This window comes from Sciurus vulgaris, assembly GCF_902686455.1.
Source record: "Sciurus vulgaris genome assembly, chromosome: 1".
NCBI lineage: Eukaryota > Metazoa > Chordata > Mammalia > Rodentia > Sciuridae > Sciurus > Sciurus vulgaris.
In genome coordinates, this window is record NC_136461.1 from 177,179,302 (window position 1) to 177,206,651 (window position 27,350).

The window sequence follows — 27,350 nt, forward strand, 5'->3', positions numbered from 1 at the left end:
TCTTTCACACTCTTGCCTGGGGAACATTCCTGAGCCAAAGCTGGGACCGTTGTCCTGCTGTTCTGCTCAGAGTGTCATAAAATGTGAATGTGCCTGCCATTTTAGGCCTTCTTGCCAGCCTTGTTTTCCATCAGTTCTCTGCAAATCCTCTCCACTCAGTCTGACTGGGGCTGGCCTTTGAAGCACCCTGTCCACCCACTGCCTCTGCCCCAAACATCACCAGTCCCGCCCTTCCAGTTCAGCCATGTGCTCCTTTCTAGCGCATGCCTTTTAGGATACTTACTCCATTTTGGAATTTTCTCATTTACAGCTATGACTTATCTTTGCTACCAACCCACATTCTCTTAGAGTTGGTTAGCAGAATCTGATGGATTCCTACTGGGGAGAGTGCCAGGGAACACCAGATGTAAGGGGTAAGGGGCATGGCTGGGGCAGAGGAAGTTGAATGGCTGTTGCAACAGGGTCCTTGGCTGGTCCCTCAGGAGCTCTGGAGCTGCTACAGCCCTTCAGCAATTGAGCAGGCCATTCTACCCTACATCAACTGGACGCAGGCAGCCCCCAGCAAGAGGACAAGATGGTGGGTGGGGCCACTTCCTTCCACAGAGGGTGACTCCTAGAGAGGAACTTGACTGTGTGCATGCTGAAGTCAAATCTACCCACCTCCTGGCACCCCACAACTGAAGGATCTGTGTTGCAGGCAGCAGGGAGACCTGGTCAGGCGCTCCAGTAGCCTCTACAGGCAGGAGACACCATCACCATATTCACCTTTCTGTGCCCCCGTGTAGCTCCATAATGATTCACCAGGGAAACCTCAGACAAAGGCTTCACTCCTGGGGCTTCTGATTTGGTAGGTGAGGTAGGACAAAAAGCCTGCATGTCTAACAGGTTCTCTAGGCCAGGGAAGAGACAAGTTTCACAGGTCTGGGATGCCACAAAATTCTGCATTTTGAACAAGCTCTCAGTGATGCTGATGCAACAGAGAGCTGCCAGAGGCCCTAGATCAAGGTTGGCGAACTGTTTGAGTAAAGGCCACATGGTAAACACTTTAGGCTTTGTGGGCCATGTTTTCTCCTCAATGTTGCTATTTTAGTGTCAAAGCAGACTAAACCCTGGATGCCTGATGAGCATTTTTGTGTTCATGCCCACTCCTGTCTTAGTTCACTGTGAGCACAGCTAGTTTAGGAGTCACTGTCTTTAAAGCCGAAGGCAGTGTGAAAGACAGAAAAGAACAGAGTTTGCAGGTACTAGTGCCGGCCCTCAAACACACCTGTAAATAGCTCAGCACATACCTTGTACTCCATGCTTATAAAATGAACAAGGAATGAAGACATGGGATAAACTTATTTCTCATTTTAAAGGTAACCCTTAAAAGCTATTAAATCCTCTCTGATGATATGAGGTCATTAAGGTACCCTAATCAGAGATCTTATTATGCAAATTATGCTCTTGATTTGAGAAGAATATCATGCTATTACCCAGAGGAAGGCAGAGGGCGCCTGAAGATTAATTTCATCCCCTTCCTGGTTCTCAAAGGAGCTCTCCCTGCGTAAATATTGGGGCCCTTGTGCCCCTCCAGCACAGGTCACTGTTGACCAGTTTGGAGCAGCCGCTGTGGCCTGAGTTGTTTCCCAGCTGACCTTAATTCAGACAGTCCCCATTCTAGCTGCCCTGAGAGGTGTGAGGAGATGATCTCCCCGTGTCTGAGCTCCCCTCACCTTTCCTGAACTCTCAGTTCTTGCCACAGGCTGGAATGCCAGGGTTGAGGGTTTTTAGAAAGTCGCTGCACGTCTGGTTGGTTCTGAGTCTGGGCAGGCGATGAATGGGGTTCTGTTATGATGTTTGCTTTACTGAATCAGGTGTTCCTTTGCAGAGGTAGGGGGGCTGCCAGCCATTACATAAGAAAACACCCAGTGAACTTCCTAGAAAAGGCATCATTTAAATAGAATCTGCTAAAAGTGTTAAGAAAGGGACCCAGAGTGTGTCCATGCTCTTTAGCCCCCTTTTTTTTTGTACATAAATTGAAAATTCAAATACTATTTTTGGGACCCCCCCCCCCCAAATCTCATAACCATATGTAAAAGAAAAATAAGTGGAAAATGTAAGAAAAAGTTACACGAGAAGGTGATTCGACATGATAGCTTCATTTGAGCAGCAGACACCATCTGGTTGCCGGTGCTCGGTGTAGTTCTGGAACCCCTTAATCATAGATAACCTCAGGCATTTATTTTCATAGCATTTCAAACTAGCATTTACAACTTTAAAGCAATACCATATATTTCAAGCACATACACTATACACATGTAAAGTCTGAGCAGAGTATAATGAATCTGTGCACCATTGCCTAGCTACAGTAATTAACACTTGGCAAATCTTATTTTATCTCTGCCTCTATGCTCTTCATCAGTTGGATAAGTTTTAGGCAAATTTTAGAACTCATGTAATTCATCATAAATACTTCAGTATGAATCTCTAAGAGGTAGGGGCTCTTTTAAACAAGATGTTAGATTTGACCATATGAAACTACTATTTTTATAGATTCCTACTGTGCAATATAAGCAATCCCATATGCTTCAACCTAATATACAACTGGAATACCATCTCAGACCTCAAAGTTAATGGAAATGCCTTCGTTCTGATATACAAATTCAATCAGTGTCCACTTTCTTTAAAAGGTTTCATAAGTTTCATAATTTGTTTGAATCAGGATGGACAAATGAGGTCCATCCATTGTATTTGATATTTTCTCAGGTTTCTTTTAATTTTTGGATTTCCCATTTCCTTCCGTTGTCTTTCAATTTATTTGAATAAATTGTTTTTGAATAAACTTGTTTTCTTTCTTTTTTTTTTTTTTTTTTTGGATTTTGCTGACTGCATCTCTATGGGGTTGTTTAAAATGTCCCAGTATTTAGTCAGACAGAAAATTTCAGGAAGTCTATTGTAGGAAATGGTGATTATAGTTAATTACAATGTATTGCACACTTGAAAATTGCTAAGAGTAGATTTTGAAGAATCTCATCACAAAAAAAGTACGTGAGTAATAAACGTTAATTAGCTTGATTTAGCCATTCCACAATGTAGACATATGTCAAAACATCATGCTGTGTAGCATGATGTTTTTTTATATGTCAATTAAAAATTTAATTGAACAGAATGTTCCAGATTCCCTGTAAACTGGTGATTAGAACTACAGGCTTGATGAAGTTCAGGTTTGATTTTTTTTTTTTTTTAGTAGGAAGACCTCATGAGTTATGATGTACTCTTTCCATTGTGACATACCAGGAACCACATGGCACCTGGTTCTCTCTCTTTTTTTGGTTAACATGGGCATATACAATCTGATCCATCCATCTTAAAGTTTCTTATCAGCTTTCTACCTAATGGCTTTAGGAGTTATTGATAACAATTAATGATTTCATTAAGGATCACAAAATTGTGATATTCTAACATCTCTTCAACATTAACTAGAATTCCTTTATACTACACTTGATTTTAGCCAAAAGCCCAAGAAGCAATTATGATTCTTTAAGAACGTTTCCTCATTGTGCTGAAAAGGCTGAGTAAATGTCTAATTCTTTTCCTTTAATTATCAATTCTCAGTTTCTTCCCTAGTACTCCATATGACCAGTAAGTATTAAGGTATTATTGTGAATTCATGGGATTTAGCATGTTTTAATTCATTACACTTATTATTAATTTTGCACTCAAAATGTCCCATCTTTGGCTAAGGGGAGCTTCTCAGTTTGACTCTTGATTCCTTTTGCAGAACTCTAATAATTTTAATAATCCTTCCTCCTTGGTATGGTTCATTTTTCTAGGCTTTTATTTTTCCTGAAGTTAGCCAATTCTTTTTTTCTTTTGGTACCAGGGATTGAACTCAGGGACACCCAACCACTAAGCCACATTCCCAGCCCTATTTTGTATTTTAGAGATAGAGTATCACTGAGTTGGTTGGGGCCTTGTTAAGTTGCTGAGGCTGGTTTTGAATTCTCAATCCTCCTGCCTCAGCCTTTCAAGGTGCTGGGATTAGAGGCATGTGCCACCATGCCTGGCTTGAAGTTAGCCATTTCTTTAAGGAGCCTCATTCCTTTAATTGAACTATGATATTTATACACTACAACCTGGCACTGGGATGTTTGTTGCTACTGGTTTTGTTGTTGTTCTATGTCTTTTCAGTGAACAGAACTAGGAATAATTTATTTATTTTGAAAGAAACAACATGTTTGCATTGATAGTACAGATTCAAATTTTTTATCTTTAAAAAATGTGTTTGTGCTAAAATCCTGGATTCCTACCAACCATTATAAGTACTTATTTGCTTTATGTTATGTAAATAACAGTATAATTATTGAAAATTTAAAGTTTTTTTTAATTTCTATCCTTAGGGTGAATCCTAATAGGAATATATAATTAAATTACAATTACTAATTTTTTCTTTTTTTTTTTTTTTTAATGGTACTGAATATTGAACCCAAGGATACTTTTACCACTGAGCTACATCTCAGTCTTTTTTATTTTTAAATTTTATTTTGAGTTGGTCTTGCTAAGTAGCTGAGGCTGCCCTTGCCTCAGTCTCCTGGGTCACTGGGATTACAGGCATGCACCACCACACCCAGCTACATCACTATACTTTAAAATTATTTAAAATAATGTCTTACTGTGTGGTTAGGCCATCAACTTGCCATACACATAGGTTCACTGCTTCTTTTTGCTTTTGGGGGAAAAATTGCTGTTTCTTTCATTCAGTTTAATTTTGTTTTGTGTTAGTCAAATACTTCCATGGTTCCAGTGACAAATCTATAAAATAAGCTCCATTTACAAAGTCTAATGTTCATCTCTGCCCCCCTACTCTGCTCCTTTTATCCTCTTGCAGAAAATCATCAGTTTTTTTTTTAAATAAGTGCATGCATATACACACAATATATACAATATATACATATAGCATACATAATATATACATGTTACACTATATAGTCATATGCTGTCCCTTAAGTTGAAAGATAGCATTCTATCTCACTGTTCTATACTTTGACTTTTTCATTTAACAATATATCAGAGATCACTTCAAAGAACTATATAGATAAGTTCCTCATTCTTTTTACAACTACATAGTGCCCAGTTGAATGGGTGTATTCTAGTTTCCTAACTCAATTGCTTACTGATGATCATTGGGATTGTTTCCAGTCTTTTAGTCCTATCTATGTCCTTTTGTCTTTACCAGTGTCTATTTAGATATATTCCTAAAAAGGTTATGACAGGGCCAATTGCTGCATGCAAATGTAATTTTGCTAGATCTTGCCAAATTTTCCTTCACAGAGCTTGTACCATTTTGTATCTCGTCAGCAGTGTGTCCAAGTACATGCCTGTTTCCCTATAGTCTATTATATATATGTATAGTCAAACTTAGGGATGTTTGTCACTTTCATAGGTGAGAAATTGTTCGTTTTAGTGTGCACGTCTGTAAGGTTGATGTCATTTCATGTGATTGTGAGTAAATTGCCTCCCTGCCCCCCATGCAGTCTGTTCACATCTCCAGGCCTGTTCTTTTGATCATATTCACAACATGCAAATCTTCATCCTTTGAGGATGACTGAGATGTTTTGAAAAGCAGAAAGTCCCTAAGGTTATTTAGTGAATAAAATTGCTGGGTTTTGCTGTCAGATGGAGCAGCTGGGACTGGCTGGGCATCTTTCTCTCAGCACAGTTCCAGGGCTTCTCCATATGGTCTTTCTGCATGGGCTAGTTCAGGCGCTCACAGCATGCTGACCTGAGGGCAGTTAGACTGTTTACATAACCGCTCTGAGGCACTGCATGCCTCAGCTAGCAAGGGAGGAGCAGCCTTGCCTTTTATGACCTAGACTTAGAGTTCGCGTAGCATGGCTTTGCCTGTGTTCTCTTGGTTACAAGTGAGTCACAGGCCTGCTCAATGCACAGGGGAATTAGATTCCACTTGATGGAGGCATGGCAAGGTTCTACAAAGGCACTGCAGTTTTTAAGAACTGTAAGTGACCTGAAATTTTACTCTACAGTTAACCCGTCATTGTCTCATGGATGCCAGTGAGACATGGAACTCCTGGGTCAGAAACAAAGGACTATGGCGTGGCGAACTTCCTGATTAATAGCATATTTCCCCCAAGTCTTGCGGGGTGAAGCACATGGGTCCAGATGGATTCCTGTACAAATGTTACAGATTTCTGTTTCTACAGTCACTGAAACTCTCCACATAAAAGTACCACTGACCCTTTGAAGGTACTCATTTCCCTTGACCTGCCTGCAGTTTCCGGCACCATTCATCTGGCCAATATCCTCTGCCCACCATTTCCTCCCCACTCTGAAAGCCACCATCTCCCATACCACTGTCTCTCTCCCACCTCTGAGGGTGTTTTGTCTGCCTCATCCTCCTTACCTGGCTCCTCCTTCCTGGTTCCCCCACACCCCTCCCAAGGCTCCATGACGTCATATCCTTTTCCCAGCCTTCTTTCCTTATTCATCAGGCTCTGTCTTGGTGAGCTCATCCACGTCTGGCCGTCCCTAGTAGATGCCTCCCACTGCTCCTCCTCCAGACTTAAGACCCTCATTTCCAACTACTTGTAAGACATCGATTATCAGCCAGCAGCCTCAAATTCAATTTATCCCAATCAAATTAGCCTTTTCTTCCCCACACCCACCCTCCCTCCTTCCATATACCTGCACTGGATTAATGGCACATATAGTCTATAAGACAGCTGAAACACACTGTAGTTTTCTTTCCAGAGCAAAGTACATTACTAGCATAGGAGCATGTCTATCTCAATATACTTTTCTTAGAGTTTAGTAGTAGGATACTGTTGCTATTTGTCATTTAACTTTCATGGTTAAAATGTGAAACACTGTGGAGCTCCTAATTGAATATATGTTTATGGATTGGGTTTCTTTTACACCTTCCAAATATGTTCCCCTCTACCTAGAAGTCTTTGCCCCTAACTAGTTCCACACTTTTTTTGGGTATAGTACTAGGGATTGAACTTGGGCCTCACACATGCTAGGCAAGCACTGGACCATTGAGTTACACCCCAGCCCTTTTTATTCTGAGACAAGTTCTCAGTAAGTTGCCAAAGCTAGCCTTGAACTCTCAGTCCTCCTGCCTCAGTCTTCCAGTAGCTGGGATTACAGGTGTGCACAATCATGCCGGGCTTGCAGTTCCATTCTCTTGAGCCCTCACTGTTTCCTTTCATCCTTTCTCTGTCTCTTTAGTCCTGCAGTTTCCTCAGAAGGAACATGTTTCGACCCTCACACATATTGTGCAAGTCTAACCTAAAGCCAACCCCTCCACAAATCCTCCCTAGGCTCGCCCCACACGGAACTAACTCTGTTTTCCCCGTTTCTTTATTTTATTTTTCTTTTAAATATTATTTCCACTGCTATTGGGTTAGTACATGTACACAGGTCTGCCCTTCCGTAGACAAGAGGGTTTCTTGGGAGCAGAAATTGTGTCTTGCTCGTTGTCTTTCCCCCATGAAAGCTTACATGAAACAGGAGTTTCATTCATGTTTTCTGAGATTGGCAAGACAGACCAACACCTACTTTGTTATCCATTTTACATTTGCATAATAGAGTGTTGCTTGACTACAAAACTGTGGGATTTAAGACATGGCTCTATGGATAGTCAGCTGGGTGGTTGGATGGCTATACAAATGTGTGACCATTAGCTGTATGAATGTGTGGAATCTCCCTCTCTGGCCACAGTCTGCATGGCTCCATGGCTATGTACTCCAGAACCTTGAAAACCCTCCCTTTGTTTTCCTATGAGTTACATCATCACTTCCTCCAACATTCCAAAGTGGATCATAGGCTCCGTAGGGGAGCCACTATGCATTTGTGTGACTGCAGCACATCCTGCATTACATGTCCCTATACTCGGCGACCAAAACCAGTATGGCTCTCTTGTCATCAAGGCAACCAAGAATGTCCCTGACCCTTTCCAAAATCCTCCTCTTCCTACCTGTTAAGTTGGTAATGAGCACAAGTGGGATAAGATTGTGAGCACAGAGGAGGAGATGAAGGAAAAGCTACCAACAAGTCGTGTTCATCAGAAGCATCTTGTAGCTTGTAGGGAATCTGAGAACAAACTCTGAGATTTTTTAGGAGGTAATCAAGACAAGAGTTTCAAGGCCTGCCTAAAGCCCCGCAGCTTATGAACAACAGGATCCAAATTAGAACCCATTTTCTGATCTGTACACTGGGAATTTGTAAAACAAACACTTGTGTATTCTACTTACGGTGGGCCTGTGACTGTTCTACCTGTATAACAAAACCCACTTGGTGACTTTTTTGAGTGAGGGCACATACCAGGGATTGAACTCAGGGGCACTTGACCATTGAGCCACAACCCAGTTCTTTTTTTGTATTTTTAATTTAGAGACAGGGTCTCACTGAGTTGGTTAGCTCCTTACTTTTGCTAAGGCTGGTTTTGAACTCATGATCCTCCTTATTCAGCCTCCTGGGCTGCTGGGATTACAGGCATGTGCCACCACGCCCGGCTACAAAACCCACTTGGGTACTTGTGACAACTTAGTGGTCAATCACCCCCACTTTGCAGAGGGTGCTGCACAGCTGGTAAGGCTCTTGCCCTCTTTGTCCTGCAGTTTTCTTATAATACCTGCCTTCCCCAACACAGGTACAGATGGATGATGTAATGTATGTCAAAGACTCGGAAGTGCTTCATCAATGCCAGCTATCATTATCGTGACCACATGACATGTCCTCCTGGTACCCCCCAAAATTCTCCCTTGCATCTAGCATGGGGGTTCACTCCTTTCAGCTATCCTCTGTCGATCACCAGAGCAGGTTCTCCATTGTTTGCTTTCCGTGCAGTGACCACACGCTGTCAGTGCAGGATGAGGACATGTCCTGAGGAAAGGTCATCTTTGTCCACTGTCTTTTAATGACTCAGAATTTAAGCTTCTACCACTCCACTTCTTGCTTGCTTCTTCAAGTACACTTGCTTCTGAAACCTTTGTTTCTGTCAGGCTCTGATCTTGAAATGCTGCAGGCCTGCTCTTGGTTGTTTTGTTACGGTGAGTGGAGAACAAGAGGGACAGGTGACTGATACAAAGGAGAGATGAAAATGTGCTCTTGACAGAGAGCAGCAGAGAGTCCTGCTTCCTTGAACGGCTTTTTCCTGTCTTTGGAAATATTTCGTTTCCAGGGAACTTCTTGAATCAGGGCTTAAAATGAAGATGTGTGGGTAGAAGGGAGACCTGAGGGCAGACACCCTGTTTTGGAATGGACAGGGTCACTAGCAAGGTGAGTCTCCAGTGGCCAGTATGTTGGGTAGAGGGGAATAGTGGTTTTACTGTTGTCCTGAAAAATTTTTATATTTTAAAATTTACTTAAATACATTTGAATGCATCACTGGGTTGTTGAATTTGTTCAAATCCAGTGAACACATTAACCATTAATTAGGTGCTTGTGCCTCTTTGAAAACCTGGTAATCATTCTCTTAAAAGGAAATCATACCTATTTAATCTCTTTCTTTGTGTGTAATGCTAAATACAGCATCTAAACTGGATTTCTAATTCACAGTGCCCCAAGTGACTTAACTTGGTACAAAGGTACACATTAGGATACATCAAATCTAAATGGACTCTCAAAAACACACCTTCCAGGCTAATTTTCATGATTGACTCATAAGACAAATGCGGAAACTCATTCTAGTAACAGGCAAAATATAGTCCTTTGGCCTATGTGAGTCAGTTAAGTCCACCATTATACCCAAAATGGTGCCTGTGTTTACTTTGTAAGACCTAAGTTTTAATTTTGTTTGATGCAGGTTTTGCTTTTGGAGAATAAAAGAATAGATACTATTGAAGAGCTCAAGAGACTAAGAAAGCCCAAATGTAAATGGACTTTCAGGGCAGTAGTCTCACTGTTGACCCTGAATGAGTGAATTTTGCTACTCAACCAGGTATTTGAGGAGCACTTTCAAAGTGCTGTCCCAGGCAGTAAGGACAGATCTATGATGAGCCCTAGGCAAATTTACAGTTTAGAGTGGTGCTGTCCAATAGAACTTTCTGTGATGATGGAGTGTTCTGTTTGTCACTATCCAGTACAATAGCTGTGGTCTATGGATCACTTAAATAGAACTTGTGCTGTTGAGGAAATGAATTTTTCGTATTACTTAATGTTAATTTAAATTTACATAGCCCATGGTAGCTAGTGGCTATCATATTAACACAAGTAGAAGAATATTCAAATAAACTGATTCACACAATTCATTACTTGTGATTGTCATGCTACACAAAGGAAGAGTTCTACTTTCCAGGTATTGAAGGACAGCCATTGTGATTGGAGGAGCCTCATGATAGCAGTGAGGAAAGGAGGGAGGACTAGGGACAAGGTGAAGCTGAATCACATAGGATGCTTGTGTCATAGGACCTTGGACTTATGCTAATAGTAATGAAAAGCTGTAGAAAGGTTTTAGGCAGGAAAGTGCCTTGATCCAGTCTTATTACATATAATAAATTTATACATGTGCAAACCAAGAATATCCTCAAGTAGCTTCCTGAGTAGAAGGTGACATATTTTGAGACTTTGCATCTCAAAATTTTCTTCATGCCTTGTACATTTCACTGGTATTTTGGCTGGGTATAAAAGTCTAGAATGAAACTTGTGTTTCCTTAAAATTCCGAAGGTGTGGCTCCATTTCTTCTAGGTTCCAATGTTACCATTGACAAGTCTGGTCTCATTCTGATTCTTTATTCTTTGTATAAAGTTTATCTTTCCTTGTTCCCATCCCTCTTGCCCTGTCTCTGCGAGCATTAAAAAAAAAAAAAAACTAATAGCCTTCAATTATGGAAATATTTTCTTAAGAAAATTAGAGTACTAGTTTAGGAGAAAAAAAAATAACTTATCTTTTCTCTCCTATTTTCTGTCTCCTTGATTTTTTGCTCTATATTTGGGGAGTTTTCCTCAACATTATCTCCCAAAGTTTCTGTTGAATTTTTCATTTCTCTTTTAATTTCCAAGAACTCTTTTGGAATTCCTTTTTGTAGCATTCCATTCTCATTTTTCAAGGTGCACTATGTCTCTGATGATATCAGTTAGATTTTCCTTATAGTGTTTGTTTCTTCAAGTTTATTTCCCCCTTTTGTTTTGCTGTCTTTTTTTTTTTTTTTTTTTTTTTTGAGGCTTTCCTCAAACATCTGGTGGCCTTGACTGTTTTCTCATATTTAAGGAGAGACCACTAGGATGTTGGTTGGAATCTCTCATAGGAGGATGGAGCTGGAAATCTGTTTTTTAGGCCTCTGAGGAGGCGGGTGATTAGATTCCACTAAGAAGATTCTTCTAGCTTCCCACCTGGCTGCCTGAATAGAAAACTAATATTTTTAATATTCCATACAATAGTCCTGACCTCAATTGCTCTAAGTGATTCTCAGTTCAGAAACTGCCCAAAATATAAAACTACAAGTCCTTTAAGGATGGAAGAAGGGCAATCATTCAGACTCTCTGCGTTGGGAAGAGAATGTGGAGTTCTAACTGCTATCTAAGCAGATTCTGCACAAATACTTTCCTCCTTCCAAAAATATTCAGTGCCTCTGATTCCTGAGTTCCTTGGGGACATAGGGATATAAACTATGTCACTTCTTAACTTTCCCCTTTACTGTTTGGATTCAGCTTTCTTGAGCTGTTAAGATAGTAAAGCACTATCTTACCTCCTTTCTGGCTTCCAAAATTGTGTAGTCTCTCTTCTCTTTGTCCTTGTGAATTTATGCCTTTGAAAATTTTCTTACATTTGTCTTAGTGGGATTTGAGAAACAAAACTAGTTCCTTTTGCAATTATAAAAATTGTCATTTCAGAACTGGGATTCAGTGAGCCTATTTAAAAAACAAAATACCTTATTTATAAAAATTGAAAAAAAAAAGGATTTGATGATTCTTGGTGCTTTTGATTGGATGGCATAGGGGGTGAATTGAATTCCCTAGAAAGATAAGTTCAAGTCCTAACTCCCAGTACCTGTGAATGTGACCCTATTTGGAAACAGGGTCTTTGCAGATGTAATCAAGTTAAAATGAGGTCATACTGCATTAGGCGAGCCCTAATCAAATGACTCATGCTCTTATAAGAAGAATGAAATTTGGACACAGACATAGAGGGAGAGAGTCTTGTGAAGATGGAGGAAGAGGTTTGAGTGACACATCTACAAACCAAGGATTGCTGGCAACATGAGAAACTAGAAAGGAGATAGGAAACTGGTTCTGTCTCAAGGCTTTCAAACAGAACCGACAACCCCGCTGACACCTGGATTTCAGACACTAGCTTCCAGAAGTGAGAATGTGTTTGTTGTTTTAAATCACCTAGTTTTTGGTTCTGCTACAACAGTCCTATGAAGCTAATACAGATGAGTCTCAAACTATGCATTTTAGTGTTCTTAGAAATGGTGGTGCTTCGACAATAAGTACATGAAAAAATGTTCAACATCCTCAGCAATTAGGGAAATGCAAATCAAAACTACATGGCGATTTCATATCATACCAGTCAGAATACCAGTTATCAAGAATGCAAATGATAATAAATGAGGGAGAGGATGTAGGAAAAAAGGAACACTTTACACGGTTGGTGAGACTGTAAATTAGTATAACCACCATGAAAATCAGTATGGAGATTCCTCAAAAGACTAGGAATGGAATCACCATATACCTCTTTCTTGATATTTACCCTGAAGAATTAAAGGCACCTTACTACGGTGATACATCCATACCCATGTGTTTAGCTGCACAATCCACAATAGCCAAACTCTGGAAACAGCCTAGGTGTCCATCAATGGATGAATGGATAAAGAAAATGTGGTGTATATACCCAAAGGAGATTTATTCAGCCATAAAGAAAAATGAAATTATGGCATTTGCAGGAAAATGAATGAAACTAGAGACTGTTACGTAAAGCAAAATAAGTCAAACTCAGAAGGTCAAGGGTCATGTTTTCTCTCCTAAGTGGAAGCTAGAGAGGAAAAAGGAAAACAAAGGTGGGGGTGGAACTCCTAAAAAAAATCAAAGGGAAATCAGTGGAGGAAAAGGACCAAGGGGCAGATGGCGGGGAGGGGGGAAGTGCTGGGGAGTGATATCCACATTCTATTGTTATATTGTGCGCATGTGTGAATATGCAACAACACATCCCACAGTATGTACCACTCTGATGTATAATGCACCTATTAAAAATGCAGAGGAAAAAAAGAAAAAGGAAAAAAGAAAAGGAAATGGAAGTGCATATCTTTTGTTATCTGGCAATTTCTTTCAGTAAATGCCCTAATTTTTTCCCTCAACACTATAAAATTGACTGTGCAGCCTGTATCTGTACATGTCTTATTTTTCTGGTTTACTTTTAAGATGCTTATCTGACTCCTTTGGAAAACTATCAAACCAGACAGAGCCAGATGAAATTTAGGAGCGTTAATAAGGAAAGAAGAAGAAAAGGAGTCCAAATACATCTCCAATAATTTTGACTCAAACAATGGAAAATTTTCCAGTAACAATGAACTCAGAGGATTTCCTCCTCTATCCCCTACCTCCCAAGGTTACCAGAATCCCCCAGAATCCAACTCCATGCCATCCAGATTCTAGTCCTTTCACAAAAGTGCTTACTTTTAAAGAACTCCCTCCTCCTTCTGAGGACTTCCTCTTCTCTGTGTTACTTAATCCTCCACCCACTTCGAGAGCTCTCACCCCAGCTGTGGCCATCACCAGCTTTCCAATTGCCCCTGGGCTGTAGCTTTTCCCAGAGGATGGGAACTCTAGGTTTTTTTGTTGTTGTTGTTGTTGTTTTTTTTTTTTTTTTTTTTGGGGGGGGGCGTGTAGTTTACTAAGAATTGAACTCAGTTACTTGAACACTGAGCCACATCCCCAGCCCTATTTTGCATTTTATTTAGAGCCAGGGTCTCACTGAGTTGCTTAGTGCCTCACTTTTGCTGAGGTTGGCTTTGAACTCACAATCCTCCTGCCTCAGCCTCCCAAGCTGCTGGGATTACAGGCAGCACCACCACACCCAGCAGGGAACTCTAGTCCTAAAGGATACATTCATAAACACTGGGTCTGTGGGGACCTGTGTATAGCAAAGAGCCATCATGAGAAAGGAGCAGCCACAGTAAGAACTTGCCAGCACACTTCCTGTCTCCCCACCTCTGCACGGCCCTCCCATCAGCGTGGCACCTGGAGAACTCAGGAGACCCAGGCAAGACTGGCTTCCTGTCAGAGTTCACTACTGCTGACAAAGTGTCCCCAAATCTAGACTTCACACGAGAAAAGAACAGACTCTATGTCAGTCCAAAGGTCAAGGCTTCACAAATAAACTTGCCCATTAGTGAATCTGCCTGGATACCTGAGCACTTTCCCCAACTTTGGGTTCTGCATCAACTCTGCAGCAGCAGCCCCTTCCTGGGATGTGTTAGTTCAGGATTTTTTTTTGAATTATAAATATATATTCATAAATTATTGTTATATAGCAAACCATCCAAAATTACTTATTTCCTAGTTTCTCTTCAAGAACTTTTATTTTTACTTTATTTAAAATTTTTAATTGATATAATTGTACCTATTTATGGGGCACAGTGTGATAATTCAATACATGTGTACAGTGTGTAACCATTGATGGAGGCTAATTAGCATTTCCATCCCCTTAAAGTCCAGGTTCTTTTCAGTATAAATGACTAGGCTTTCCATTAATCCACTTCTGCCATCCCAGATTCTCTTAAAACTGCTGTGTTCCTCTTCCTGCTCTAACCACAGACTCCACTCTTGTCTGTTTCTGCTTCTACATGGGACAGCATATAGTTCTAGAAAACTTTTGTAGACTGAAGTAATTGTAGCTAATTTGAGGGTATTAATCTTTTTTTTCCTTTTTTCTTTTTTTCTGGGGGAGGGGCACTAGAGATTGAACTCAGGGACGCTTAACCACTAAACTACATCCCCAGCCTTTTTATTTTGATACAGTGTCTCACTAAGTTGCTTAGAGTCTAAGTTGCTGAGGCTGACTTTGAACTTGGGGTCCTCCTGCCTCACCCTATCAAGCCACTGGGATTATAGATATGTGCCACCATGCCCAGCTTGGGGTATTTATCTTTTGACTTTTTCCCACTTTCAGTACAAAGAGCATTTGAGTAGCTTTGACAAATGGATATTTCAATGAAAATGGTTTTTAGTGAATAAGAATTTGATAAAATGTTGCAGAAATAAGACATCTTATTCAAGAAAACCTCCTTTGCTCTAGGAAAGCAATAGAAGTTCATTAGTATTAGGTAGCCTGAATTCTATTCTGGCATACTTCTTACTCTAAGAGGCGAATTTCCATATCTCTAGTTTCCCTGTAAAATGGGAACAATAATGCCAACTTCACAGGTGTAAGGATTAAATGATTCCAAGGATTACTTGTAGAAACGAAATGATGTATCTCACTTGTGTACAATGAATCAAAATGCAGTCTGTAAAAAAATTTAAAAAATTTAAAAAAAAATAACAGAAAACAATTTACTTTAAAATGTGCATATTAAGTTTGGTTAAGCTATTCCTTACAGCTCATAAGCAGTCAATAAAGCAAAACATAGTTTATAAAGGAGAGACATACAAACTAGAAATCCAGTAACATTCTGAATAATAGCATTACTTTAATACACCAAATAACTTTGTTTTGTAGAAACTGAAATGCAAATAATTGGTTTTAGTTGTAGAAAGATACATTCTCTTATTTTTTATCTCACTTTTGCCCACTGGATTGTTTTTTGATTTTTGAGCATGATGGATCATCAGTTTCATTGTAGGAGCAATGCCAATATTAACCATCCACCATTGCATTGGAAACTTTCGAGATGAGAATCATGTGCCACACAGATATAAATTCCATCATTTCCACACAGAGCCTCTGCCTTACCTGATGTTGGATGTCAATTATACCACCCTCTCTCTCCTAAAATGACTCTGAAACAGTCATCCATGGGGCCATTTTACCTTCATGTAGTACAGAGATCTCATTTACTTGTCTTTTCTCATACCCCAAGATCACTAATGGAGTTAGTACCAATTTAGCCCTTAAAATACAAACGTGATCACCAAATCATGGAATTCTACTAAGTTGAGATCATTTGGATGATCCCAAATTGGTTTATAATTTTTTCACAATTATCACCCAAATGGAAGCATGATAATATATCCTAAGCCCCTCAGAGGTTTGCTAACAACTGTGTTTTTAGGCAAATTGAGCAACATGGAGGAGAGCTATGCATATAGTAGACATTTGGTAAACAAGTTTTTATAAACATTATTCCAAAACTATCCCTTAAGGACAGAGACTTCCAATGTTTAAGTTTTAAATTTTTATTTTATTTTATTTTTGGTACTAAGAATTGAACCCAGGAATACTTTCCCACTGAGCTATATTCTCACCCCCATTTTCACCCCCCTTTTATTTTATATTTTGAGACAGGTCCTGGCTAAGGTACTGAGACTGGTCTTGAACCTGTGATCCTCCTGCCTCACTCTCAGAGTCACTGGGATTATGGATGTGTACCACCATGCCCAGCTACATTTAAATTTCAATTAACTAGATTTCAGTGACTTCATATTTCAAAGTACTAGATTTAAGTGATTCCATGTTTCAAAAATTAAAAGAGTTAGGGGAAATTACTCAACTTAATCGTGACCAAGTTGAACTGGGATCTAAGTAACTAGTAACTGTGGTGCCAGAAGTGAGTAAAGTGATTGCAGAATACAAAGTTAACATGGTTCTGCCCACAGTCCTGCAGTCTCCGTGAGAACCAGAAGGCCCTCAAGAAATTCCTTTTAAGATCTACCACAGAAGGAAGGAAGAAGCTATGGAAAGGGCAGTCACTCTCATAATGAGCAAGGCCGACCTTGTAGAGAACATAGGTGACCTTGATCCATGCACGACCTAGAGGATAAAAATTATAGCTGGGCATGGTGGCACACACCTGTATTCCAGAGGCTTGGGAGGCTGAGGCTGGAAGATCACAAGTTCAAAGCCAGCCTCAGCAACTTAGTGAGCCCTCAGCAACTTAGCAAGGCCGTGTCTCAAAATGAAAACTAAAAAGGGCTGGGGATGTGGCTCAGTGGTTAAGCGCCCCTCAGTTCGATACCTGGTACAAAAAAAAAATTACATAAAAATTATTCAGAGTCCCTTTTGAAAGATTCAAATTCCAGAAGCTGAAAGCTAGTTAGACTCTGAAAGGGGGCTGGATTCTGAATCCATTCATTCCTTCTCTTCCATCAAGATGGACTTCTCGAAGGAAAAGTGCAAATATGGAAATTCTAATTTGATTGTCAGGAAACCTCTCTGGTGTCTTCTCTCTCTCCCTGACACACACACACACACACACACACACACACACGCACACACACAAGTACCAGCACGTTCTGGGAATGCAGGAGAAAGTCATTTGTATTTGCTGAGAAAAATAGGTGAGAACGGACCATCTCACGCCAGGCACAGCCAGGGGTCCAATCATAAGGCAAAACTCATGCCAAGTCCTGGGAAGGGCTTTCCTACACATGGCCTGCTATGAGGCAGACTCTTCTTGCTGAGACCTTGGGTATCTGCTACTGGGATGCCAGCTAGTTGATTTTCCCAGCTTACCTATAAAATGCATGATGAAGATGAAACTGTGTAGAGGAAACTGGGTAAGTGAACTTGGAAATATATTATACAAATATATAAAATATAAGGGGTGATTTGTAACCTAGAAGAGACCTGGGCATACAGACAGCCACTTCTCTAGTCACTCCAGGAAGGCACCTGGACTCAGCAAGCGTGGGCAGTGCTCCATACCATGAACTCCTATTAGAGTCACAATGTAGATAGGATATTAAAGGCAGTGAGAAACTTACAGCAAATAGACCTGTTCACCAGGTACGGTGGGTTCAATGGTGGCCCCAAAGCTAGGGCAACAGTCCTAATCCCCAGAAACTGAATATATTACTTTACAAGGCAAAAGAGTGAGTTAGGTGACAAAGCCGGGGTTAAAGACCTTGAAAGTAGTAGTTTTTCCTGGATTATCAGAGTAGGGGAGAGAAAATATCTTTTCTCTGCCTATCCTTTTATGGTTAGACCCTTTTAGCAAATGACAGATTAACAAACGTCTTTACATTTATTTAAGTTATGTTTGACATGGAAACAAAAATGAAGACCCAAAGAAATGGTTAAACCTGTGTATTTTGATGCTAGGTTTTCTGAAAGAGAGCATAGTTATGGAGAAATGGCACGTTCTAATGGTAACAAACCAGGGAAAATAAGCAAGGTCTTTTTCTTCAGATTCTCCTATGTTCCTGCGTCTTCAGAAAAGGAGACTCCTGGTCTCTTTTTCTTTGGGTAAAGGGAGGGTGCCTCTCACACAAAGGTATTATTGGGATCTGCTTCAGGGGAAGGTTAGAAAGTCTTTCCTAGATTTTCAGGACCTGCTTCAGGGTAGAAGGAGAGAGGGAAGGTTAGAGAGACCTTCCTGCTTCTGCTGCTCTTCAGTGTGTCAAGGCAGCATATTTTGGGGTAGCATATCCTGAACCCTAACATCAGGATGGAGTCTATAAGCAATCGCATGTAACTGTATGAGAAAGACAGAGGATAGTTCAACATTATACCACACACAGAAGAGAAGGTGATGTCAAGATGGAGGCAGAGGTGGGGATGATATGGCCATGGGCCAAGGAATGCTGGCAGCTACCAAAAGCCACAGACGTAAGAAACACCAGCAGAGGGCAGCTCTGCCCTGGTAACACCCCGATTCATACTCTGGCCTTCAAAACTACGACAGGATGAAGTTCTATTAAGTCACCAAATCTGTGGTCACTTGTGACAGCAGCCTCAGGGAACAAACACTCTTTTGTTTGGTGCAAAGTTGACCAAACTTACAAATTTATTGTAACCTTTTTATAGGACACTAAGTTTTTATGTAAACACAATGATCTCTGGGAACAACACTGGGGGTGAATTCATGAATGACTGACCCAAATCTACAAGTCTGGATCCGTTCTTAGCACACTAGAGTTCGCAGGATGGCCAGAAGCCTGGGGTCGTGCCATGTGCCTTCCTTCGATTCTCTCATCAGAGAAGGCATCCTGTCATTCCTTGCTGCTTCTTACCTCTAATCTAGTTGTGCTGTTTTGTCTGTGGGATGTCACATGCAAAGCATGCTGTCATTTCCTACCACCAGGTCACACAGATGTGCTGTCTCAGCTTCTTGAATGTTTTTGTGATCTCTTCCTAGGTTGTTTGGAGGGAGTCTTCTACTGCTGGACTGCACAAAGAATATTAGGATGCTTAGGAACAGAAACTAGAGGGTCTCACACGGTTTGTTATTTCCTGTTAAAGCTGAGGCTCAGCCTGTGCTCACGTATTACCTATTTTGCTTTCAACTCTCTGCCTGGAAATGACCACATAAAGGGAATTCATGGTCCTAAGCTTCAGTGCTTTTCCAAGTGGGGAATCTGACCCGTGTTGGATATTTGCAGAGGATTTCTGGATTACCTACTCAGTACTTGTCCCCTTTAAATACTATTCATGGGATCTGAGGGCAGAGGTTTTGACCACATTTTCAGCCTTCTCCCAAACGCCACCCCAGAACCCCTGGATTAATTCATTAGAAATTGCCAAAGATGCTGGATGTGGTGGCACATGCCTATACTCCCAGTGACCAGGAAGCTGAGGCAGGAGGATGGGGAGTTCAAGTCAGCCTCAGCAATTTATTGAGGCCCTAAGCAACTCAGGGTGATCCTGTCTCAAAGTAAAATATTAAAAAGGGCTGGGGATGTGGCTCAGTGGTAAAGCACTACTGTGTTCAATCCATGGTATGAAGGAGGCAGGGGTGGGGTGGGGTGGACACAAAGAAATTGTCAAAGACAATGTCCCCAGTGGACCCTGGCAGACAAGGAACTATGCAAATAGGTTAGAGAGTATAGCCTCAACAGGGAGAAATTGGCATGGTCTCCACACCAAGAATTTATAGTGGAAAATTTAGATATCTTTTCTGAATTTTACATGGAAAATGAAAAATAGGTCAATGGCCCCTGGCAGGGAGAAAAACAACCCTGAGGGAAAAAAAAAAAAAAAAAAAAAAAAAAAAAAAACAAACCACATCACTTGTTAAGAGTAACAGATTAGGCCCCCATGGAAGGATTTTCCTGATATTGTGACTTAATGGATGGTGACAAATGACAGGACCAGTTAGGCTTGGAAGGACTTACGTCAGGACACACTCCACTTTTGAGTAATAGAAAACCCAAATTTAAACTGGATTAACTAATAGGGAAATGCACAGTTTCACATCGTGATAGTGCTGATGTTGAATGATTCAGGGTTTGGTTCATTCCATCCTCAGCCTGAGAGCAAGGTCACCACAGCCATCCCAGGAACCGTGGCCACACGCAGCAGCAGCAGCAGGAGGAAAAAGAGAGACTGCTCTTCGAGGAAGGTCTCTGTAGGTGAAGACCCACCTCTCCAAAGTCCCTGCCCACCCCTGGCTGACTTCCCAGTGGTTTTGATGGTCAAAGTTATTAATTCCACTTGAATCAATCACTGGCAAAGAGACCAAAAAGCCCAACACTTTTGAAATTCATCAGCCAGTAAAGTTTGAAAAGGACACAAATTGTGTACATTTAAAAAGAGAGAGAGAGTGTGTGTGTGTACTGCTAATAGAGTTACTAACTTTTGATTTGTCAAGGTGTGAAAAAGGGCTGTCATTCATTACTACTATCTCATTGAAAAGAATCTCTCTCTCTCTTACACACACACACACACACACACACACACACAGAGAGAGAGAGAGAGAGAGAGAAAAGCATTTCTAAATGAACTTAACAAGTGTTTATTGACTGCCTATTATGTGCCAGGGACTATGCTAGACCAGAATACAATGGTGACAAAATTAACAAAAATCCTTGCCTCTGCTTGAATTCTAAGTATAGGGTAATAGATTAAGAAAAGCAAGCCAGCATAGTGCTATGGGGGAAAAACAAAGCGGGGAGTGGGTGGGGCAGGAGGCCCTGGCTGAAGGTGGTGGGAAGCACACAGTCTCTCTAAGGATGGGGACTCCCTGTGCCCACATAGACACAATATGCTTTCTCGTGTTTCTCAATGCACCACGCCCTGGGGAAATCTTCTCTGTGACCCAACCTTTGGAAACTTCTGCCCTGTGCTCTCCTAGCTTCACAGAGGTTGATGGGAGGGACCTGCGAGACGGGACAGACTGTCAATTCCTAGGCCTTGGATTGGCTGAGACAGGATCCAGGAAGTTTCTCACTGCACCCCAGTATAAATGGATATGTCAAAGGACTGAGGAGAAACATGACAACTGGAGCCCGAGGAAGAAGAAAACCACCTGGGAAAACCGGATCCAGGGAGGGGTGCAGAGAGCCACGTGAGGTCCAGGGATCCACCCTGGCCAGCTGCTCTGGCCCAAAGGTTATGAGGAGTGTTTCCCACAGTGAGTGGACACAAACGCTTCTGCGAAATTGATAGCAGTGGTCAGTTCTTTTCTGACACAGAGGTTAGAGTATCCACTCCGTGACCTCAAATCCATGCCCCATGAACCTAGGCATAATTACTGAAATTGATCCCAGATGTGGAAGTCATGGTTGTGTCACCAAAATACCTAAGTTGCAGAGTGCTCTGAGGTATTCACTGAATTCTGGGCTGAAAACAAGATGGGAAAACACCTGTGAGGTCAGTTGTATTCATTCTCTGTTGGCCACACACTGAGTCACGTGAACAACACAAACTTATTTTCTTCCAGTTTTGTAGGTCAGAAGCTTGACGGGTGTTGATAGAGCAACGTTCTTTTCTGAAGCCTCAAGGGTTAATGTATTGAACCCAGGGCCTCACGAATACTAGGCTCATCCCATCCTAGCTCCTTTAGATTCTCTATCTTCTAGATCTCTCTCCACTTTTGGGGGTGATGGGTGCCAGGGATTGAACCCAGGGGTAAGTTTAACTACGGCGCTATATCCCTAGCCCTTAACATTTTGAGACAGGGTCTCGCCAAGTTGCCGAGGCTGGTTTTGAACCCATGACTCTCCTGCCTCAGCCTCCCGGGTGACTGGGATTACAGTTATGTATCTGGCTTCTCTCTTCCACCTTAAGGACACTAAAGCTTACATGGATCTTGTCTGTTATCTCAGGATAACCTATGTTAAGGCCAGTTGGTCATCAACCTTAATTCCATTTTCAATCTTAGCTCCCCTTTGCCACATAATCTAGTGATTAGGAGTGAATTTTTTTTTTTTTTTTTTTTTTTTTTTGGTACTGGGTATTGAACCTAGAGGCACTTAAACATTGACCCACATCCCCAGCTCTTTTTTTTATATTTTTATTTAGAGACAGGGTCTTGCTGAGTTGCTTAGGGCCTTCCTTGCTAAGTTGCTGAGGCTGGCTTTTTTTTTTTTTTTTTTTTTTTTTTTTTTTTTGTGGTGTGATTGAACCCAGGGCCTTGTGCTTGCAAGGCAAGCACTCTACCAACTGAGCTATCTCCCCAGCCCCCTGAGGCTGGCTTTGAACTAGTGACCCTCCTGTCTCAGCTTCCGGAGCCACTGTGATTATAGGTATGTGCCGCTGCACAAGGCTAGGAGTGGACATCTTTAAGGGGCTGTTATTCTGCCTACTATATCATGTCACTAGAATTGTGCTAAATACATAAAGAGCTTCAGGGAAGAGATCTGACATTTATTCAGCACCTATTATGTGCCAGGCAGTGTGGGTACTTTATGGTTTATCTGGTTTAATGCCTCAACATTCAATCCCTATTACAAGTGAGAAAATGGCTCAGAGAGGTTTGGTGACCACAGAACTCAGTCCACATGTCCTCGAGTCCATGCTGCCCCATGTTACCCTTTGCCCCTTCCTAAACAGGCCAGAAGGCCTCAAAACATAGTGTTTGTGGGAATAAGGGACAAAAGCACAGTACGAAGACACCTTCGGAACCTCCTCGGGTCCATCGAGCCCTGGCACCTAGTGAGTGTATGTCTGCTGAGTGGATGTCTGGGGGCCACTTCCTGCGTCCCTTTAGGAAGGTTTCCCTGGCATGATCTAAGGCACCTGCCAAGGGTCAGGCCTGCACCAGCCTCTCTGCTGTCCTCGCTCTCCCCCCACGAGGGGGGCACTACAGTCTCTATCTTATTAGATGAGGAAACGGAGGCTCAGAGTCATAAACCGCCTAAGATCACAGAACGAGGAGCTGGTGATAAAGGTCCTGGCCCAGCTGCTTGCTGGCCAAGCCAATGCTCATCGCACTGCCTTCAACAGAAGATGCCAATAAAAATGTGGGGCATAAATCAACCTGGTTCTTTCTGAAGATCCCAAAAGTCTCTGCTTCTTCTCACTGAGCCCCACCCCGGTTGCCCACGGGGATTGTTTTCTGTCTCGAGGTTTCTCCTTCAAGAGCTGCCCTTCCTGTCCCCCCTGGAGACCCTTAATTAAATTCCCGCTCTCTCAGCGTGTGCCTTCTAATGCCCATACTACAGTGTCCCAGTCCCAGAAAAGGGACCCACAGCGGAAATTGGTTTCTGGAGTTTATTATCCTGTGGCTATAAGTAAATGCACTTCTGAGTGAGAGAACATCAGTGGGTGATCTTGAGCCAATGTATTTTGTATGATTTGAGGTGATGGGATTTTCCAAGTTTACTCCAAATGAGTAAACTTGAGTTTCACGGGTCTCTGGATTCAAACAGGCTCACATGGAAAGCAATGAGCACGATCCACTTCTTGCTGTCACTTACTCTCTCAGGACCTAGCCATTCTGCAAAGTATCTCAAATTTCAGGGAGTCCCCAGACTGTCTCTCACAAATTATTCTGGCCAGGAGCCGTTCTGTCACTATGGCGTCCTGGTTTTGGTTTCTGTTTCAGATACCTCTCTTCATTATCGTCCCTTTCTTCCCTGACACATATCCTGGGTGCTGACATGTTTTCCAGGCCTTTTTTTTTTTTTTTTTTTTTTTTTTTTTTTTGCACTGGAATTATTTTCAGGGGGCATTTAAGACCCCTCTTAATTAGTGCTACAGACTATAATGTCATAGAAAAGTGGTTCTCAACTGAATGATTCCCCTCCACCCCGCACCCCCACCAGTCCCAAGGACATTTGACATTCTGGGTTGTCATAAATGGAGTGGGGGATACTATTGGCATCCAGTAGGTAGAGACCAAGGGCACTGTTGAACAACCTTAATGCTCAGGACAGCTCCCACAACAAAGGATTATGTTCCCCAATGTCAACAGTGCCTCAATGGAATATTACTCAACCACAAAGAAGAGTGAAATTATGACATTTGCTGGTTAATGGATGGAAGTGGGGACTGTCATTCTAAGTGAAATAAGTAAAAAAATAAAAAAGGGATAAATGTTCTCTCTGATATGTGGATGTGTGGATGCTAACACAAAATAAGGGATAGGGGAAGAATAGAAGCACTTTGGATTAGATAAATGGGAATGAAGGGAAGGGAGGGAGGATGGGGACAGGAAAGACAGTAGACTAATCAGATATAAGTTAACCTGTGTTCATATATGAATACACAATCAGTGTAATTCCACATCATGTACAACCACGAAAATGGGAAGTTATATTCCATGTACGTATGATATGTCAAAATACATTCTACAGTCATACATAATTAAAAAGAACAAACACAATTTTTTAAAAAAATAGTGCTGTGCTTGAGAAACCCTGCTCTAGAGCTGGGGTTATATCGTAAAGTAGGAAAGAAGAATTTTCTTTTTTGTGTTTTGCTATGATCCTAGAGGGGCCCCACATCTCAGGCAATATTTTGGCACACAAGTTTGTGGGTCTTACTTATGCGCCTCCCTCCTCTCCGTTGGGTGAAGTTGTAAATGGAAGACAGATCTGAAGGACAGATGCCGATTCTCTTTCAAATGCTCCTCCCCTCCAGCCGCCAAGGCTGCCCCTCTTCCTTCCTGGGTGAGCTCGCTGGGCTCAGCTCCCTTTCCCCGGCTGTGTTTAATTTTCAGGAGGCTCTTTGGTCCCTAATGCAAGCACCCTGCCAGCACCCACGAGTTTGTCCTGACATGTCTGAACTCCAGAGCAGATCCCAGCTTCCATACAGACAAGATAGAGAATTTTTGTGAATTGATGCCCAAGTAATACAGAACTTGGATAAGTTCTTGAAAGGTTGGGCTTGTGGTTTATACTGTGTCAGGACTTTTGGTGGCAAGTAATTAACAAACACATCACATCAGAAAAAACAAGACCCTTCTGAAAAAGAGGGTGGGTTGGGGACTGTCTCGACTCGGTTAACAGGAAGACTAAATGTAGGGATGCCCTGGAGAGAGGGTAGATTTAAGGCTCAAGTGATGTCACATTCCATGTCTCCCTCTTCCCTCCTATGCTGGATTCATTCTTTTTTTTTTTTTTTTTCCCATAAGTTCTAACGCTCTTTGACAGTCTTGAGCTATCAGGCATTTAACATTTCAATGTGCACTTTTTTTTTCTTTTATTTTTTATTATTGTAAACAAATGGGATACATGTTGTTTCTCTATTTGTACTTGGTGGATTCATTCTTAAAAGGCCTTACTATGACAGAGACCACTGCCACAACCCCACCTCGCAGATCCCAGATTCAAGTCCAATAGGATAGCAAGCCCCTTTCCCAATAACTACTGCAAAAGACCTGAGATTTACTGACTCAGGCCATGTGATGCCTTGGAATCGATCACAGTCCAGGAGATTCATTAGTTTTCCCTCAGTCACATGCTCCAACCCAGCCCACATGGTCTGAAAGTGGGTGAGTGGGGCCTGGGGAAAAGGAAATGCTGAAGGACAAGCCCACTGCATGTGGTTTAGATCTAGTTTCTGTTTAATGGGCTACGGAATGATATTGGGTATGTCAGGAATGGGGTATCTAATGAACAATGCCTCCTTTTAAAATAAGGAGAAAGCAATGATAATTTTGTGTTTAAGAAAATCAGAATGCATGTTGTGGAGGACAGGGGTCTGAGAAATGTAGAAATTTCTAAAGGAATCTCTGAAAGAAATATGTCTATCTGCTCCTCAACTTAGTTTTTGCAGTCCCATAATTAGGCATGCAACTCAATTTTGAGCTTTCAATTTCTAAAGGTTATAAACACTTAGATTTTTGCTTGATAGCATGCCAAGATGTATCCAATACAGACATGTATGTTTTTCTATATATTGATTTATTCGTGTTTTAGATTTTAACTAAAATTCCCTGTGGAAGCACATCTTTGTGTAATAGGCAACCTTGTAAAACTGTTCCACAATTTTTTTTTGAAATGTCAAAAATACTTTTGAAGTACTTTTTTTTCCCCTCCACTAGACTTCAAAGTACATTTTTCAACATACGTAGACACTTTTTTTTTTTTTTTTTTTTTTTTTTTTTGCAGTGCTGGGACTGAACCCAGGGCCTTGGGCATGCTTAGGCAAGTGCTGCTATTGAGCTACACCCCCAACCCCCATCCTATATTCAAACACGATTTTTAAATGAAAACCTTTTTAAAAAAAAATTGGGGGGCTGGGGATATAGCTCAGATGGTAGAGTGCTTGCCTTGCAAGCATAAGGCCTTGGGTTCAAATCCCCAGCACCTCAAAAAAAAAAAAAAAAATTTGTCCTTTTATCTGCCTTTCAGTTCAGTAGTGAGGATTAAATAAAATAAAGCAATTGGTTCAGTGCCTGATGTAACAGATTTCCTATAAGTAAAACTCCTTTCTGCTTATGTTTTAGAAAATTTAAAAATGCTCAAAAAATAGAATATTCACTCCAGTTTGTAGACAGGGTAATTTTCATGCTTAGGATATAAACCTAAGATACAGGGTTTTTGTTTTTGTTTTGTTTTGGTGCTGGGGATTGAAACCAAGGATATTTTATTACTGAGCCACATTCCCAGTCCTTTATTTTTTATTTTGAGAAGGATCTAAGTTACCCAGGTTGGCCTCAAAGTTGTGATCCTCCTACCTGAGCCTCCTGGGTCACTGGGATTATGGGTGAGCGTCACTGTGCCCGACTATCTTCATGTTAAATAAAGTATCTTTGGCCTCAAAATATACGCCAGTAATTAAAATAATGTAACATGCATTAGAAAATAATGAGAATTTTCAAACATTATTGCATTTTTCTATGCTATAAGAGAAATAATATAAATGGATCAAAAACTAAAATGCCAGAGCTCCCCCAAGAACTTGCTTCTTCCCAGGTTAGCAGAGGTGGCTAGGCAAAGTGATATACTTTTTTGGGGGAACTGGGGCACTGGGAATAAACAAGAATTGTTTAGAGCTCAGTTGTGTGATACGGACGTCAAGTGGCAGATGCACCTTCAGAGGTGGGTAAGGCCTTTAATTAGAACCAAGCCTGAATAATTAT

At 41.3% G+C, this 27,350-nt stretch overlaps 1 protein-coding gene across 1 annotated transcript in view; it reads left to right on the forward strand.

Annotated features, from left to right (window-relative positions):
- Window positions 1–27,350, forward strand: part of BAALC (BAALC binder of MAP3K1 and KLF4) — a 71,188-nt gene that overhangs the window by 12,675 nt on the left and 31,163 nt on the right. The window lies entirely within an intron of this gene.